Below are 12,974 nucleotides of genomic sequence, written 5' to 3' on the forward strand. Positions count from 1 at the left end.
TGTATTTCGCCTCAGGTCCACAGCAGCATATGGTCATGCAGGTCAGGGATGGTATTTTTCACTTAATATGACTCAGCAACATAGTTATTGTCTTATAAAGTAATATTCATAAAATGCAAAAGTTTATTGTGGTTTGTTCAGCAAAATGTAAAGCAGCGGTGTTCAGCATTTTGGTGACAGAGATAAAGAGGACATTTAGACAAACATTGCAGCTATGTCCTATAATGTAAACCGCCCAATTAAACCACTCACCATTCAGAGGGGACTGAGTGAAAGAAAGAAGTGTTTGGCAGTGAAAGAAAAACTCTATGCCTCAGTGCTTAACGCTGATTTTACTGCGTTTAGTGCATCAACATTGTGGCAAACACACATTTCTTCCTTGTGGCTCTGAACTCTGCTGAATCTGAGGGATTACTGTGTTTTTATAAGATTGATAGTAGGGTAAACATTAGTTGTTGTTAATGTTATGGCCTGGAGTCACTGTCAATAACCCAGTAATGAGGAAATCAATTTAATTCAAACTGTAATCCATAAAGAGTCTAGAGGCTAAATGAGGCCAGTGTGGCAGTTGGCCAGTTGGAGAAATACCTCTGAGTTCACAATGGGTACGGTTACATGATGTTTTTTTAAAATCAGATTTATTTTTCCAGAAGAAATTAATCCGGAACTAAAGTACTTTCTCTTCTGTTTACATGGAAATATTAAACCTGAATAAAGGTTTACATGACAAACGTTTATTCGGTTCTCGCAGCCCTTCTGTTAGCTTAGCTTAGCATAGTCACTGCATTTCCATGGTCACACATAGCCAGTTTTTTTAAAGGTGATTTGTAGTCTTTTGCAAGTGATTTTGTGAAATCCGATTCTCCCTAATTATTTCTTTAGATCTGCGACTTACTGCACTCATATAATCTTGGGACTGTTGTGTTGACCCAAGTTGGAAAATCTTTTTGTTGGAAGGGATGCATGCGCTAAATTAGCTTTGCTTTACCATTTTACCTTTGCATTAGTTTTTATTTACCAAGATTTTATTACTGCAGTAAGTCACATCGCCATGATTCGAGCCTCATATTGACCCCACCGGACTAAAGGAATGATTAGGGAGAACTGAATTTCATACAATCACTCATAAAATACTACAAATCACCTATAAAAGCCTGGCTGCGTCTGACCATAGGAATGAAGCGATTATGCTAAGCTAGGCTAAGCTAAGCTAACAGAAGGGCTGCGAGAACAAGGCAATCGGTGCACTGCAGTGCAAACTGTTTTGCCCACTTATCAAACTCATTAGTGCATGACAAATGAATTAATATAAAACAGGTGATGAACTCTTCCTTCAGGGTTTTCCAGGCTGGTAGATCCCATCAGAATAGCCCACTGGAACGGTTTGGTAAGACTAGACTGCATTGTATATTCTTCCACCAGCGTAGAATGTGTGCGTCATCGCGACAGGACAAGACAATGAGCATGTTCAGAATGGCAGGAATAAAGTCCAAACGGAATAAAGGGTTTACACGTCCCAGGAATAATTTAGCCCAGATTCAAAAGTGGATTAAACCAGTGACTTTAATCGGGTTTAAATTTGATCCGAATTTTTCTTTTTCAACTGGAATGAAGTGTTTACATGGGCATCTGAAATAGGATCTAACCTTTAATCAGTTTAAACCAGGAATAAAAGTTGTCATGTAAACGCACGGAATGAATCAAATACATGTGCACTTCAACTTCAGGCAGGCAGAGCTTTCCATTTCCGAGCTGAGACAGACTTTATGTTAAATTTGATTCTGAGTTTTGATTAAGAGTCTATAACCAAGAAGATATTAGAGGCATTTCTGTTCATTTACCTTCTGTTCTTACTACGCTGTAGTTTGCACAATATTCCAAATTAGTTTCATTTTGTCAAGCTAATCAAAACCGTCATCATGTACTTTACAATAGTTAAAAAAGGACTTCAGACAGAGCATAAGGGTTTTTGTTTGCAACGTGACTCCTATCCTCATTCATATAAAGCCACAAACATTCATTTCTGTTAATGATTTTAAAAGTATCCACTGTACCACTAGAAATTGTTAGACTTGAAATGCCGTCAGTTAGCATCAACAGATGTCCAGGTCCCAGCACAAGAGTCTCCAAAACAAACTACATGTAATAAGCATGTGCAAATCTAGAGAACTGTTCAATATCAATCACATGAGGAAACTCAAATATGCAATAAGATGAGTGTATATTATGAAACAGTGGCTTTAGAATGTTCTGGAGGCACCAGATTTGGTGGGTGGTGGACATGACATCAAACCGTCCATTTCCTGCTGACTGGTTTGCTATACATTTGTGTGAAAAACATGAGTGGGAGGCCATCTGAAGACTTCTGAAATGCATTCACACACATTTAATGGAAGCTGGGGGTTGAGCAGTTTAGGACGCTTCATTTGAGGAAGATAAACTGTTTTGTAACGCGCAACAAATCGCTGCATTAACTCACTTTCAAACTGCCTGATGCGTTATTAAACATGTAAATGCACACTTACTAATTTTGTCTTTCCACAGTTCTAAATTACAACACACACTGCCATTAGTTGGTCAGTCAGTAATTAAACAATGGGAGGGCAGAGTAGGAACGGTAATTATAGTAAAATGGAAAGATATTCACGTGTCATTGAAATCCCATCAGTTCAAGACAATAGGGGATATTAACACCAATAATAATCTATAATGTTAGTCAGGGAATAATATTGAACCACTGAATGGAAAAGTTAATTAGGAGCTGCTTTTGTTTTAGAAATAGAAATTCTACATGTCTGGAAGAAATTCATTCACTGAAGAAGAATAAAAACTCTGGATTGTTTGAATGGTTGGAAACTACTAAAGAAAGAAAATGAAAAATTTTAATTGGGATTATTTTCCATATTTATATTGACCAATTTTTTTTATTTTTTATTTTTTTTAAACCAGTTCTGTTTTTTTCTGTTTCCAATTTTTTTTTATATATAGTGTGTTAATATGTGTAACATATTTGCTCATGTTGTATTTTTAATCCATCTATCCATCTGCTAAAATTTGCTTAGGGGTCTTATTTATGTCTTTGTGCATAAGAAATCAATATAAGTGAATCCCCAAAGGAACTTTGTGTTGGTAAATGCAAGTTATGCAAATTTACAGGATTTCAGTTCTGTTGCAACATGTTGATGGTCATATGAACTATGTTTTCAGGTCAAAAATGTCCAATTTCATCACAATTAATGCTATATTTTCATGTCACAAATGGCAAGTTATATTTTAACTGAATTTACCTGAAAAACAAATATTCTATTCTTTTAGATTCCCCAGTTTTTCTTACAAGATTCTATCCTACATATCACATGTTTTATTTTTACAGGTTGCAATATGGAGTATGGTACTGTTCAATCCGTGTTATGTTACGCCAATACATACATTAAGAATGTCACACGTCACTTTTTAAATCAACAGTTTTCTAATAATAAGCATTTTTATACAGAAATAATTCTATATTGTTATTCACTCTTTAGTATGATGATAAACTATACAATAAATAATTCTGATCCTAGTTTTTGCACAGGGATCATTTGTGGAAACGGTGACATGGCTGCCGAGCATCAGTATGATGGGATCTGTAACAACCATGTCACATCCGTCCACTGACACATTTAGTGTTTCTGTTTAGCTGTTATTGTTTTAGATCCACAATACTAACATTTATGAATAAGAGGAGAATTAGCAATAGTAAGTATATAAGTTTATTCCTAATAAAGTACTGGTACTGACCAGAGCATCATGGGTAATGTCACGTCCGTCCACCAGCAAAAGTTTTCACATACACGTGCTATTCAAAATCCAATATTTCTGAAAATATAGCTTCCACTGTCAAATATCAGCCTGTGCACAAATGTATTAGCATTATTTCAACACAGTTCTATGCATTTCTTACAACTTTTTTTTTTTTTTGACAAAAATGGCCACTCATTTGACCCCCTAAGTAAATTCTATCTATCTATCTATCTATCTATCTATCTATCTATCTATCTATCTATCTATCTATCTATCTATCTATCTATCTATCTATCTATCTATCTATCTATCTATCTATCTATCTATCCCCCTGTTTTAGGAGGATCTATTTGCAGAAATGGAATGTAATATTCAAATTTATGTTGTCATTTGTTTATTATTTTCTTCCTAAAATGACATTTGTGTTGCTGGTTACCTTAGAAGGAATCCTTTAACTCTTCAGAGGGAGCTTGTTGCTGTCCATAGAGACCACCATGTTTCTACAGTAACTCCAAAAGGGCTTCAGCTTTAAACAGAGGAACCTGATGCAGGCTACAGGACAAATGCAAAGACTTTACTAATAAAAGCCAGTTCACAACACAACATGGAGTCTGGCTAAAAGTCAAAAAAATCCAAAAAAAGAAAGAGGACACAATGGTCACAGGAGGAACAAGGAAAGGTGATGTGTGTGACGTTACGCACTCACGAGGAATATAAGGAAGGTGAGTGGTACAAATAGACTGTGATTACAGAATGGAGATCAGGTGGGTATGGGTGGAGACAAGGCCAGAGGAGGACTGCCTATGAGGATGGAAAAGTACTGAGGGAGCAGGGACACAGGTGGAACACAACAGGACTGATGAATGTACAAGACACAGGTGAAACTAATGAATGGGGGAACAGACAATCCATGTCCGGCCTCATTCACACTCATAGCTGAGTATTTATAGAAATAGATATCACCCCACTTCTGTTTTCAATAACATCGCACACACCAGATCATGCTCAGAAAAGTCTTCATATACACAAACCTGCATAAGACAAGGTTCAAGGTTTGAGTTGCATTTTAGTGACATTAAGGGCAAAAATTCAAGTTCTTGGTTATGGACTGAAAATGTATCAGTTTAGGGTCAAATTTTCTCAGGAATCTGAATCTGAAACCATTTATGCAAAATCTTTTGTGGTTTTCAAATCACTGATTAATGTAGCATAAGTGGAAGTTTGACAGGAAATTATCTATGCGTCAAGTGTGTGCACAATTAGTGCTTTTAATTTGACAGGCACAACAGGATAGGTATTGCTCTGCCAATGGCTCTCACTCAGGGTGCAACTTTACAAATTACAAAAATACAGAAAAAATAAACAAAAAGTCCAATAAGCATTGCCATACACATATTAAGTCAAAACTAGTACTAACACAACAACCCCGCTGAATTCTTGAGCATAAAAATAACACATTTACAACATAGTACCCACTACCCATAATGCACTGCGGCAAACATGCCACATTATGTTGAATTTATTAAACACATTGAATTTACCAAATATCATTATGTTTAATTTACTAAACATCATTATGTTGAATTTATTAAACATTACATTGAATTTATGGTATTAATCATCATTGTGTTGAATTTAATAAACACTGGAGGACCTCAAATACCACGCATGTCAATTTACGTTACTCATGTTTTATTTATTTAAATCAAATTCAAAAAACAGGCAAGAAAGTGGCATGTGCCAAATGTGCCAAACACAGGTCCCGAGTGCTTTGAGTGTGTCTGTCTGTGTCTCTGTGTATGTCTGCATGTGTCTGTGTATGTCTGCATGTCTCTGAAAATCGACGAAAAATCACAGGAGCACACGCCACAACAGGCCTTGCAGACAGGTGATGATCGTGCAGAAATGGCTGCTGAGGAGTGCGCAGTGCACATGTGTCAGGTGGATGGCAAACACTTTGGGACAAACTTCATTTTTTAAGTGACTGCGTTGACTAAATTGTATTAAACAGTATTGAATATTCCCAAGACTTGTATTATTATTTAAATGTAATGTAACTCTCTTGTTTTTTTCACTAAAAATTAATTTATTAAATATTTTCAACATAAATACATTGCATAAGGATTACTACATGGGTTTTCCATTTCTTTGAGTGTTGGCTTCATCATTGACAGAGCAAGTCCAAATCTAACAAATTGGTGGGCAGTTTCAAAAACGAATATGAAAATTTGGTTGTAAAAAAAACTTGATCTCACTTTAGGAAAGTAAATGGGCCTAAATAATATAAACTAATTGTAGTCCATGTAGGTGGGCATAATTGATTAAATTTTGGAGGCTAGACATTGAAAATTGAATGCAAGTTTTTTTTTTTTTTACAATGGTGTGTATTTTTTTCACAAACTAAACACTGATGGGGGTAGGGTTAATAAAAGTAATGAGTTTACTTATCTGATATTATAATATACTTAATTGTTGGGTAATGCTTTATTCACAACAGAAAAACAAAGAGAATGGTGTATAATACATACAGATTTATGATAATATCAACTCTACATAAATAATTATAAGTCAAATTCTTACCTAGAAGCCAAAAAATCCAAACAAAATTGTCCCAGGACGTCTTCTGAGGAACTGACTGATATGACGTCATTGACTTTGAACTGAAATCACTGAAACTGATACTCATTCAAAAGGCCAGACCATAAGCTCTTCTTCTGAGGTTAAAAGTAAGGAAGTTCAATGAAAATTTGCAAGCAGCAACAGGATTAATATGGGTTTTCAAATTATTTGTCACTGAAAAAGGGTAATTTTTGCCCACTTTTCAGCAAACCTCATGCAAAAAGTCACACAAGGACAAGTGATACACATTTTTTTTGATGCTATATTCTGAAACTACACAATTTTTCCACTAAATTCAACAAAAGATACTGCATGAAAGGTATACATTTATTCCACAATATTTTTTCACAATAATGTCACAATAATGATACTCAAAGTTTCAACCTTGTCATAAATACACTGTAGAGCCCTATCATGGGGTTAGGGTTAGGACAAACACAGGTCGCACACATGACTTTAATATATTTTTTGACAAATACTGTGACATTGAGGATCCTAAAACTCTTTTTCCCCCATGTACACACACAAACACACGAAAGGCAAAAACATGATTCTAGATACTGGGCTAAGTGTTTACATAGAGTTAGTCGGGCCTTCTGTTGACACATAAATAATGTTTTAGGTCACAAAAGCCCAAACAAGAAATCTTACCAAGATAATTTTCACTTGCTCCATTGGCAGATTTTTTTGCTTGAATTAAGCAAAAAAAAAATCCTCGTTGGTGAGTGGCTGCAATTTGCTGCAGAGAAAACTTTCCTCCCAGTGTGTGTGGGCAGTTTGTGTAAACTTCAGATTTTTTTGCTTGAATTAAGTAAAAAAAAAAAAAAATCTGCCAATGGAACAAGTGAAAATTGTTTGTTTATTCTTTATTGAGGACGCACAAATGCCAGGCTAGTCTTCCTGGGGTCCTGTAAAAAAAAATACAAAAAAAGGGTTCAGGATGCAAAAATCACAATACACAGATCCAGTCACGAAACATACATACATCCAGTTACAGTAAAAAGAAAGGAGAGGAAGAAAATAAAAGAGAAAAAAAAAAAGATTTTGGTAAGATTTCTTGAAATAAGATTTTCGAGATCTAAAAATAAGTCAAAAAATCAGTTCTTATATCTCACTGAAAAGTTACTCCTTAGGTGATTATGTCTTATTTTAAGTGTGATGACATATTTTAACTAGAAATGAGAAAAATACACTGGGTAAGATTTTGATTTTTGCAGTGACTAACATACAAATTACCACATCTAGAACCCGTGGATCATCATGGGTCAACATGCTAGTTCCCATTATCAGTAGAATATTAGGGCCAATTTAATACACATCCCAATGCTTGATACAAAATTATCCAAACGAATCTGATGTCATGTAATTCCTTGTGGTGCAGATTTGATTAATTTGGTTCCTCTCAAGCATTTTAAGACGTTTAATGCACTACACACAATCTTGTTTGTCTCTCCTTGCAGTTGCTTTGTGCTTAGTAAAGTATTAAATGTGCTGATAACAGGCTCCGGTAAAAGCAGGTGAGCTACATGAAATTTTCTTCTAGTCCATCCTAATGCGATTCAGTATTTTTATTGATTCCACTCTCTGTGACTGATTCTCGTTGGCGAGTGGCTGCAATTTGCTGCAGAGGAAACTTTCCTCAGTGTGTGTGGGCAGTTTGTGTAAACTTGCACATCTCTGCCTTAGGGTCGTACCCAGCATCCAACTGTTCAGCAGGAGACTTTATAATCAATGCCTCTAATCTAACACAAATACATCAGTGGAGTGTGGAGATGTGATTGGACTGCCTGAGCGAGTGTGTGTGTCCCTCCTGAGGTTATAGTGGCATCAGAAAAAAACCTTCCTCTGTTGTGGAAAAGGCGTCGATAAACTAAATAATCCACTCATGTTTCAGCGGTCATTAAACATATTTTGGTCACGTCATGTAAAACTGCAGAGATTTGGGGGAAATTAAGACTCAGACTGACACAGACTGAGAGGCATGACCCAGCAGATTGTCTCCTCATTAACAGTCCTGGTTGTGCAGAGCTGGTAAAATGTTTAGGATGCCTCCCAAAGCTTTAGACACCTCCCTCTCACCTTGGCCAAGTTCATCTTCGCTGTGACAGACAGAGGCACCTAAAAGACACTCCCAAACTCAGTCACAGTCACATCCCGAGGCTTTGTGCATGCAAATGAATTCATCTGTGCAGAAATGAGCAGAGTTTCAGTCTTCAGTGTTCTCTCAGAATGCTTATTATTCTGCCTCTTCTCTCCACCTACACATTTCTCTGCATCTAAATAATGATAAATATATATATACATATACATATATATATATATATATATATATATATATATATATATATTCACAATTATTTTACATGTTGCTAATGTCGTTTTACATTCTCTTTACTTCAACTTCCAACTTTATGTCTTTAGCCTTTATTTAACAAGGAATGATGCCATGACATCCTTGGTAGTTAGAGGTGATTTCTCATAGACTGCAAGGGAAGCCCGGCTTCCCCTAAAATTACAAAAATTAAATGGTCAAATATGTTCGGTTGTGTTGACGTTTCATTGACTACAAATGTGTTAAAACATGTTCATCTCAAAGACGAGTTCGTTCAGAATCAGCTTTATCACAAATCAACAGACTCGATGTTGTTCACTTCTCATACATTCCTGTTGCGCTGTTTTCTCATTCGATCTCTGCTCAGTGCATTTGCCCGTAGACGCTCAGCGTCCATGCACTTCAATGGGACTGAGTGGAACAGTTTTTTTCATTGCCTCAAAACTGGACAGTAATTGGATAAATGCCACGATGTTGTCCCGCCCCCGGACGCTCGGCGTCTCTGGGGGTGAATGGAGCTGTGGGCGGAGCTCAGCTGGGCTGGACGCCAAGCTTCCACGTGCTGATTGGAGGATCAGTTGAAAGGCTGAATCCCATCTGACTGACAGCTAGTTTGAGATCTACTCCTTCACTGACAGAGTTCAGTTTAATACCGTCGCACATTCTGCTGTGAAATCGAGAGAGAAACCACTACGAAATTACTTGTTCATTTCTTGCACTGTAAATAAAACACACTCATTGTACTTCCTTGTTTCAATTTAACATAATTTCAACGTTTTCTTTTTTACTTGGTACGATAAGGTCACTGACCATTTTCTTAAAAAGGAACGGAGGGACGAATTTATGTTTACATAACTTGACCTTTTTTTTTTCTTTATGTAAGCCGACAATGAGCTTCCCCTCTCTGAAAGTCGAGCAGCCGCCACTGTTGGTAGTACAGTTAATGTTTCACAGTTGCAACAATAAATATATAAAGACAAACGTGACATAAATAATACTGTTCAAAAGTCTTTGGCCAACATTAGGTTTGTTGTTTTAGTAAAGTTCTAATGACCACACACTGATTTCTCAGTCTCTGTAATAAGATCCAATCAGGATATATGTGCGAAGTATGTACAGCAGGAAAAACAAAAGTTTCGGGGAAAAAAACAAAATCTATTAACGTATTTAGTGACCTCTGTTTGTACCTAACATGTCTTTAACCCTTTTGTTCAGACATTATGAAATTTATTGCATTACTTTTCTGATGTTTTACACCAGGTTTCATTCAACACGTCATATGTTTCTAATTGTTTGTGCTGCTTCTTGTCATGGGGTCAGGGGTCACGATAAATAATGACTTTAACCCTTATAGTTCATTTTTTTGGTGTCTTTTAAGACTGCATATATTTCTTGCATTTTCTTGAACAGTTTCTTTCCTACCGCCATCTGTCTTTTAAATAGATGTCTGTAAGTGTGAATGTGCAATAACCTTTTTACTTGTGCAATAACCTTTTACTTATGTGTGCAATGTTAGTATATATTTATTATTCTCTCGGTTTTAGATTTATTTATCTATGACACTACCTCATCGGTATTTTATAACTTATTTTATCTCAGGCATTTTTTTTAGCGTTGACCCTGCAATGTAATTTCGTTCTGCAGTGCATCTCGGATGTAATTTTGCTGAATGACAATAAAAGTGATCTGATTCTGTACAATATATATGTCATGGAGAGAATCACATTTAACCCTTTCATGCACTGTCCACTCCAGTGAACAGTTCTTCTCCAGCTGTTCTCTTGTATATTAATGGGTTTTGTTGTTTTAGTTCCATATCAGCCAACACAGTGGACGCTTATGCACCATCCCATACACTGTAATTCAGATCATTACTGTAACTTTGCTGTTCTTGATAAAACTGATCTGCACTAACATGTTTGAGTGTAAATCAATTGTTATTTGTTAGACAAGAAGTTTTTTTTTTTGCATATTATCTCCATGAAGTGAGTAATTACTAACATTAGAATATGTTAAAATGTGAGAAGACATCAGATTAGCAGCATTAAAAAGGTTTTTATTTCATTGTTTTCATATCACTCTCTGATATTGGGTTTTAAACACGTTTCTTTACTTCAAAAATTAAATGCATGGATATTTTTGTAACTCCATAGAAAAAAAAAAACTCGATCGCATTGTGTTTTTCATGGCTAAACACTGAAGAAAAAAAAATCTTGACTAAGGTTCTCATAATTTGTGCATGAAAGGGTTAATTTAAGATGTAAAATTGATATTTTAAATGAAAATTGGTCAAAGTGGCTCACTTATATTGTAACTGTGAGACCGGACTTTGTATAATTTCAAAGGATCCTCAAACTTTACTGTAAAGGAAAAAAATAATATGGGTATACGAGTATATTGATGCATGTGTGTGATGTATGTATCTGTGGACTAGATGCTGCTCCAAGGCTGGACTCTCCCCCCCTGTTGTTTGTTTGTTCTGTATTGTTTTGTTAGTGTAAGTATTTGTGTTATGTTTTTCTCAAAAACAAAAAACAAAAACAAAAAGTAAATTAAAAAAAAAACTGATTCTTGTTGTATCTGAAGGAAAGAGAAATATATATTTATGTATCATTTCGAAGCCTAAGACTTTTGCACAGTACTGTATATACATATGTACAGATTAATTCTCCTGTCAGTGCTCATGCTGATGAAGATCTGGAATTGCTCCCTAGGCACCTTTAATAGTAGCTCGCTACCCCTAATGTGTTCTATGTGCTAATGCTAATTGCTAATGCTAGGTCCTGTGTGTGTGTTAAGATGGGTAAAGTGCAGAGACTGAATTTCCCTATGGAGATAATTAAGGGAGTTAACCTTTAACCTTTTATGCCATCCATCCATCCATCCATCCATCCATTATCTGCAACTGTGTCGTCCTTTGTGCTGCCTTCCCCCAATAATCTGTGATTAGTAAAGGTATAGTAACCACTGGGTTGTTCGGCAGTTAAAAAACAAATAGGCAAATAGAATAATAAAATATCAAATGTAATCAACAAACGTTTGCCATAAGTTATGAATATACAAGTGAATAAGGCAAAGTATCTAGAACCAGATACGCCTGCCTCTAAGTCATTTCACATCACTTTGAAGGCGTCTAATGAGACCAGCTCTTCAGGTTTCAGCTCATTTTACTAATGGTTCCAACAGAAGGAGCAGCATATTTAATGCCTTTCTCACCGTTATCTGCAGACCTTTGGAGCAAGATGGTAAAATGAAATCCTTGGACCAAAGTCTAACCACATTGTAAAAAAAATCCTGTTGTTTTTACGGAAAAAAAAACCTGGCAGCTGTGGTTTCCAGAACAATACTGTAAAAAAACATATCCAACTGTAAACATATTTACAGAGTAACATGTAGATTTAACATTTTAAACATGTAGATTTAACACTGGATTTGAATGGACTGCACTTATTTAGTGCATTTTATACACCTTCATGGTGTCCAAAGCGCTTTCCAAAGCCCCCAGGTCCAACTGGGAACAATTTAGGGTTCAGTGTCTTCCATGGACACTTTGACATATGGACAGACGGAGCCAGAATTTGAACCACCTACCCTTTGGTTATTGGACGAGCCGCTCTACTAACTCTACCAACCCATTAATGTACAAGTTTAAAATGTTAAATTGTTAAATGTTTACTTTTTTATATAACTTTTTTATTATTAAAAATAAATAAATAAATAAATAAATAAATAAATAAATAAATAGGCTGTTATTTCAACATTATGGTCTTGCAATTTAAACGGCACCACAATGTTTTTCAATTTAAAGTTTTATTTTCTAAAAACAATAGAAATACATCATTTCTACATACAAATCTGGTTTTGTTAACATACTCTTCCTGTAAAAACTACAGCTATAATTGATTTAATTGTTGACACAAAAATCTTTTCAGATAAACAACTTTGCTTTGTATTGCCACAGTTTTTTTATGTTGCAATTTTACAACTTTTTGGTGTTAATTCGACAGTCATTTTTTACAGTGCACCACACTTTTTTTTTGACATATAGAAACCTGAACATAAACAGATAGAGACCAGTATTTATAATCAAAAACATGCCAGTGTTATGGTCTGTGACTGGAGTAAAGGCTTTAAAATTCATGATAAACCTCAGTGTCAAGTCAAGCTTGAACGCTTTAAGATGATGCATGCGAATCACATCATAAACGTACAGTCTCTGAAAAAAATATCAGACTGCCCT

The sequence above is a fragment of the Sphaeramia orbicularis genome, chromosome 15, assembly GCF_902148855.1.
Source record: "Sphaeramia orbicularis chromosome 15, fSphaOr1.1, whole genome shotgun sequence".
Classification (NCBI taxonomy): domain Eukaryota; kingdom Metazoa; phylum Chordata; class Actinopteri; order Kurtiformes; family Apogonidae; genus Sphaeramia; species Sphaeramia orbicularis.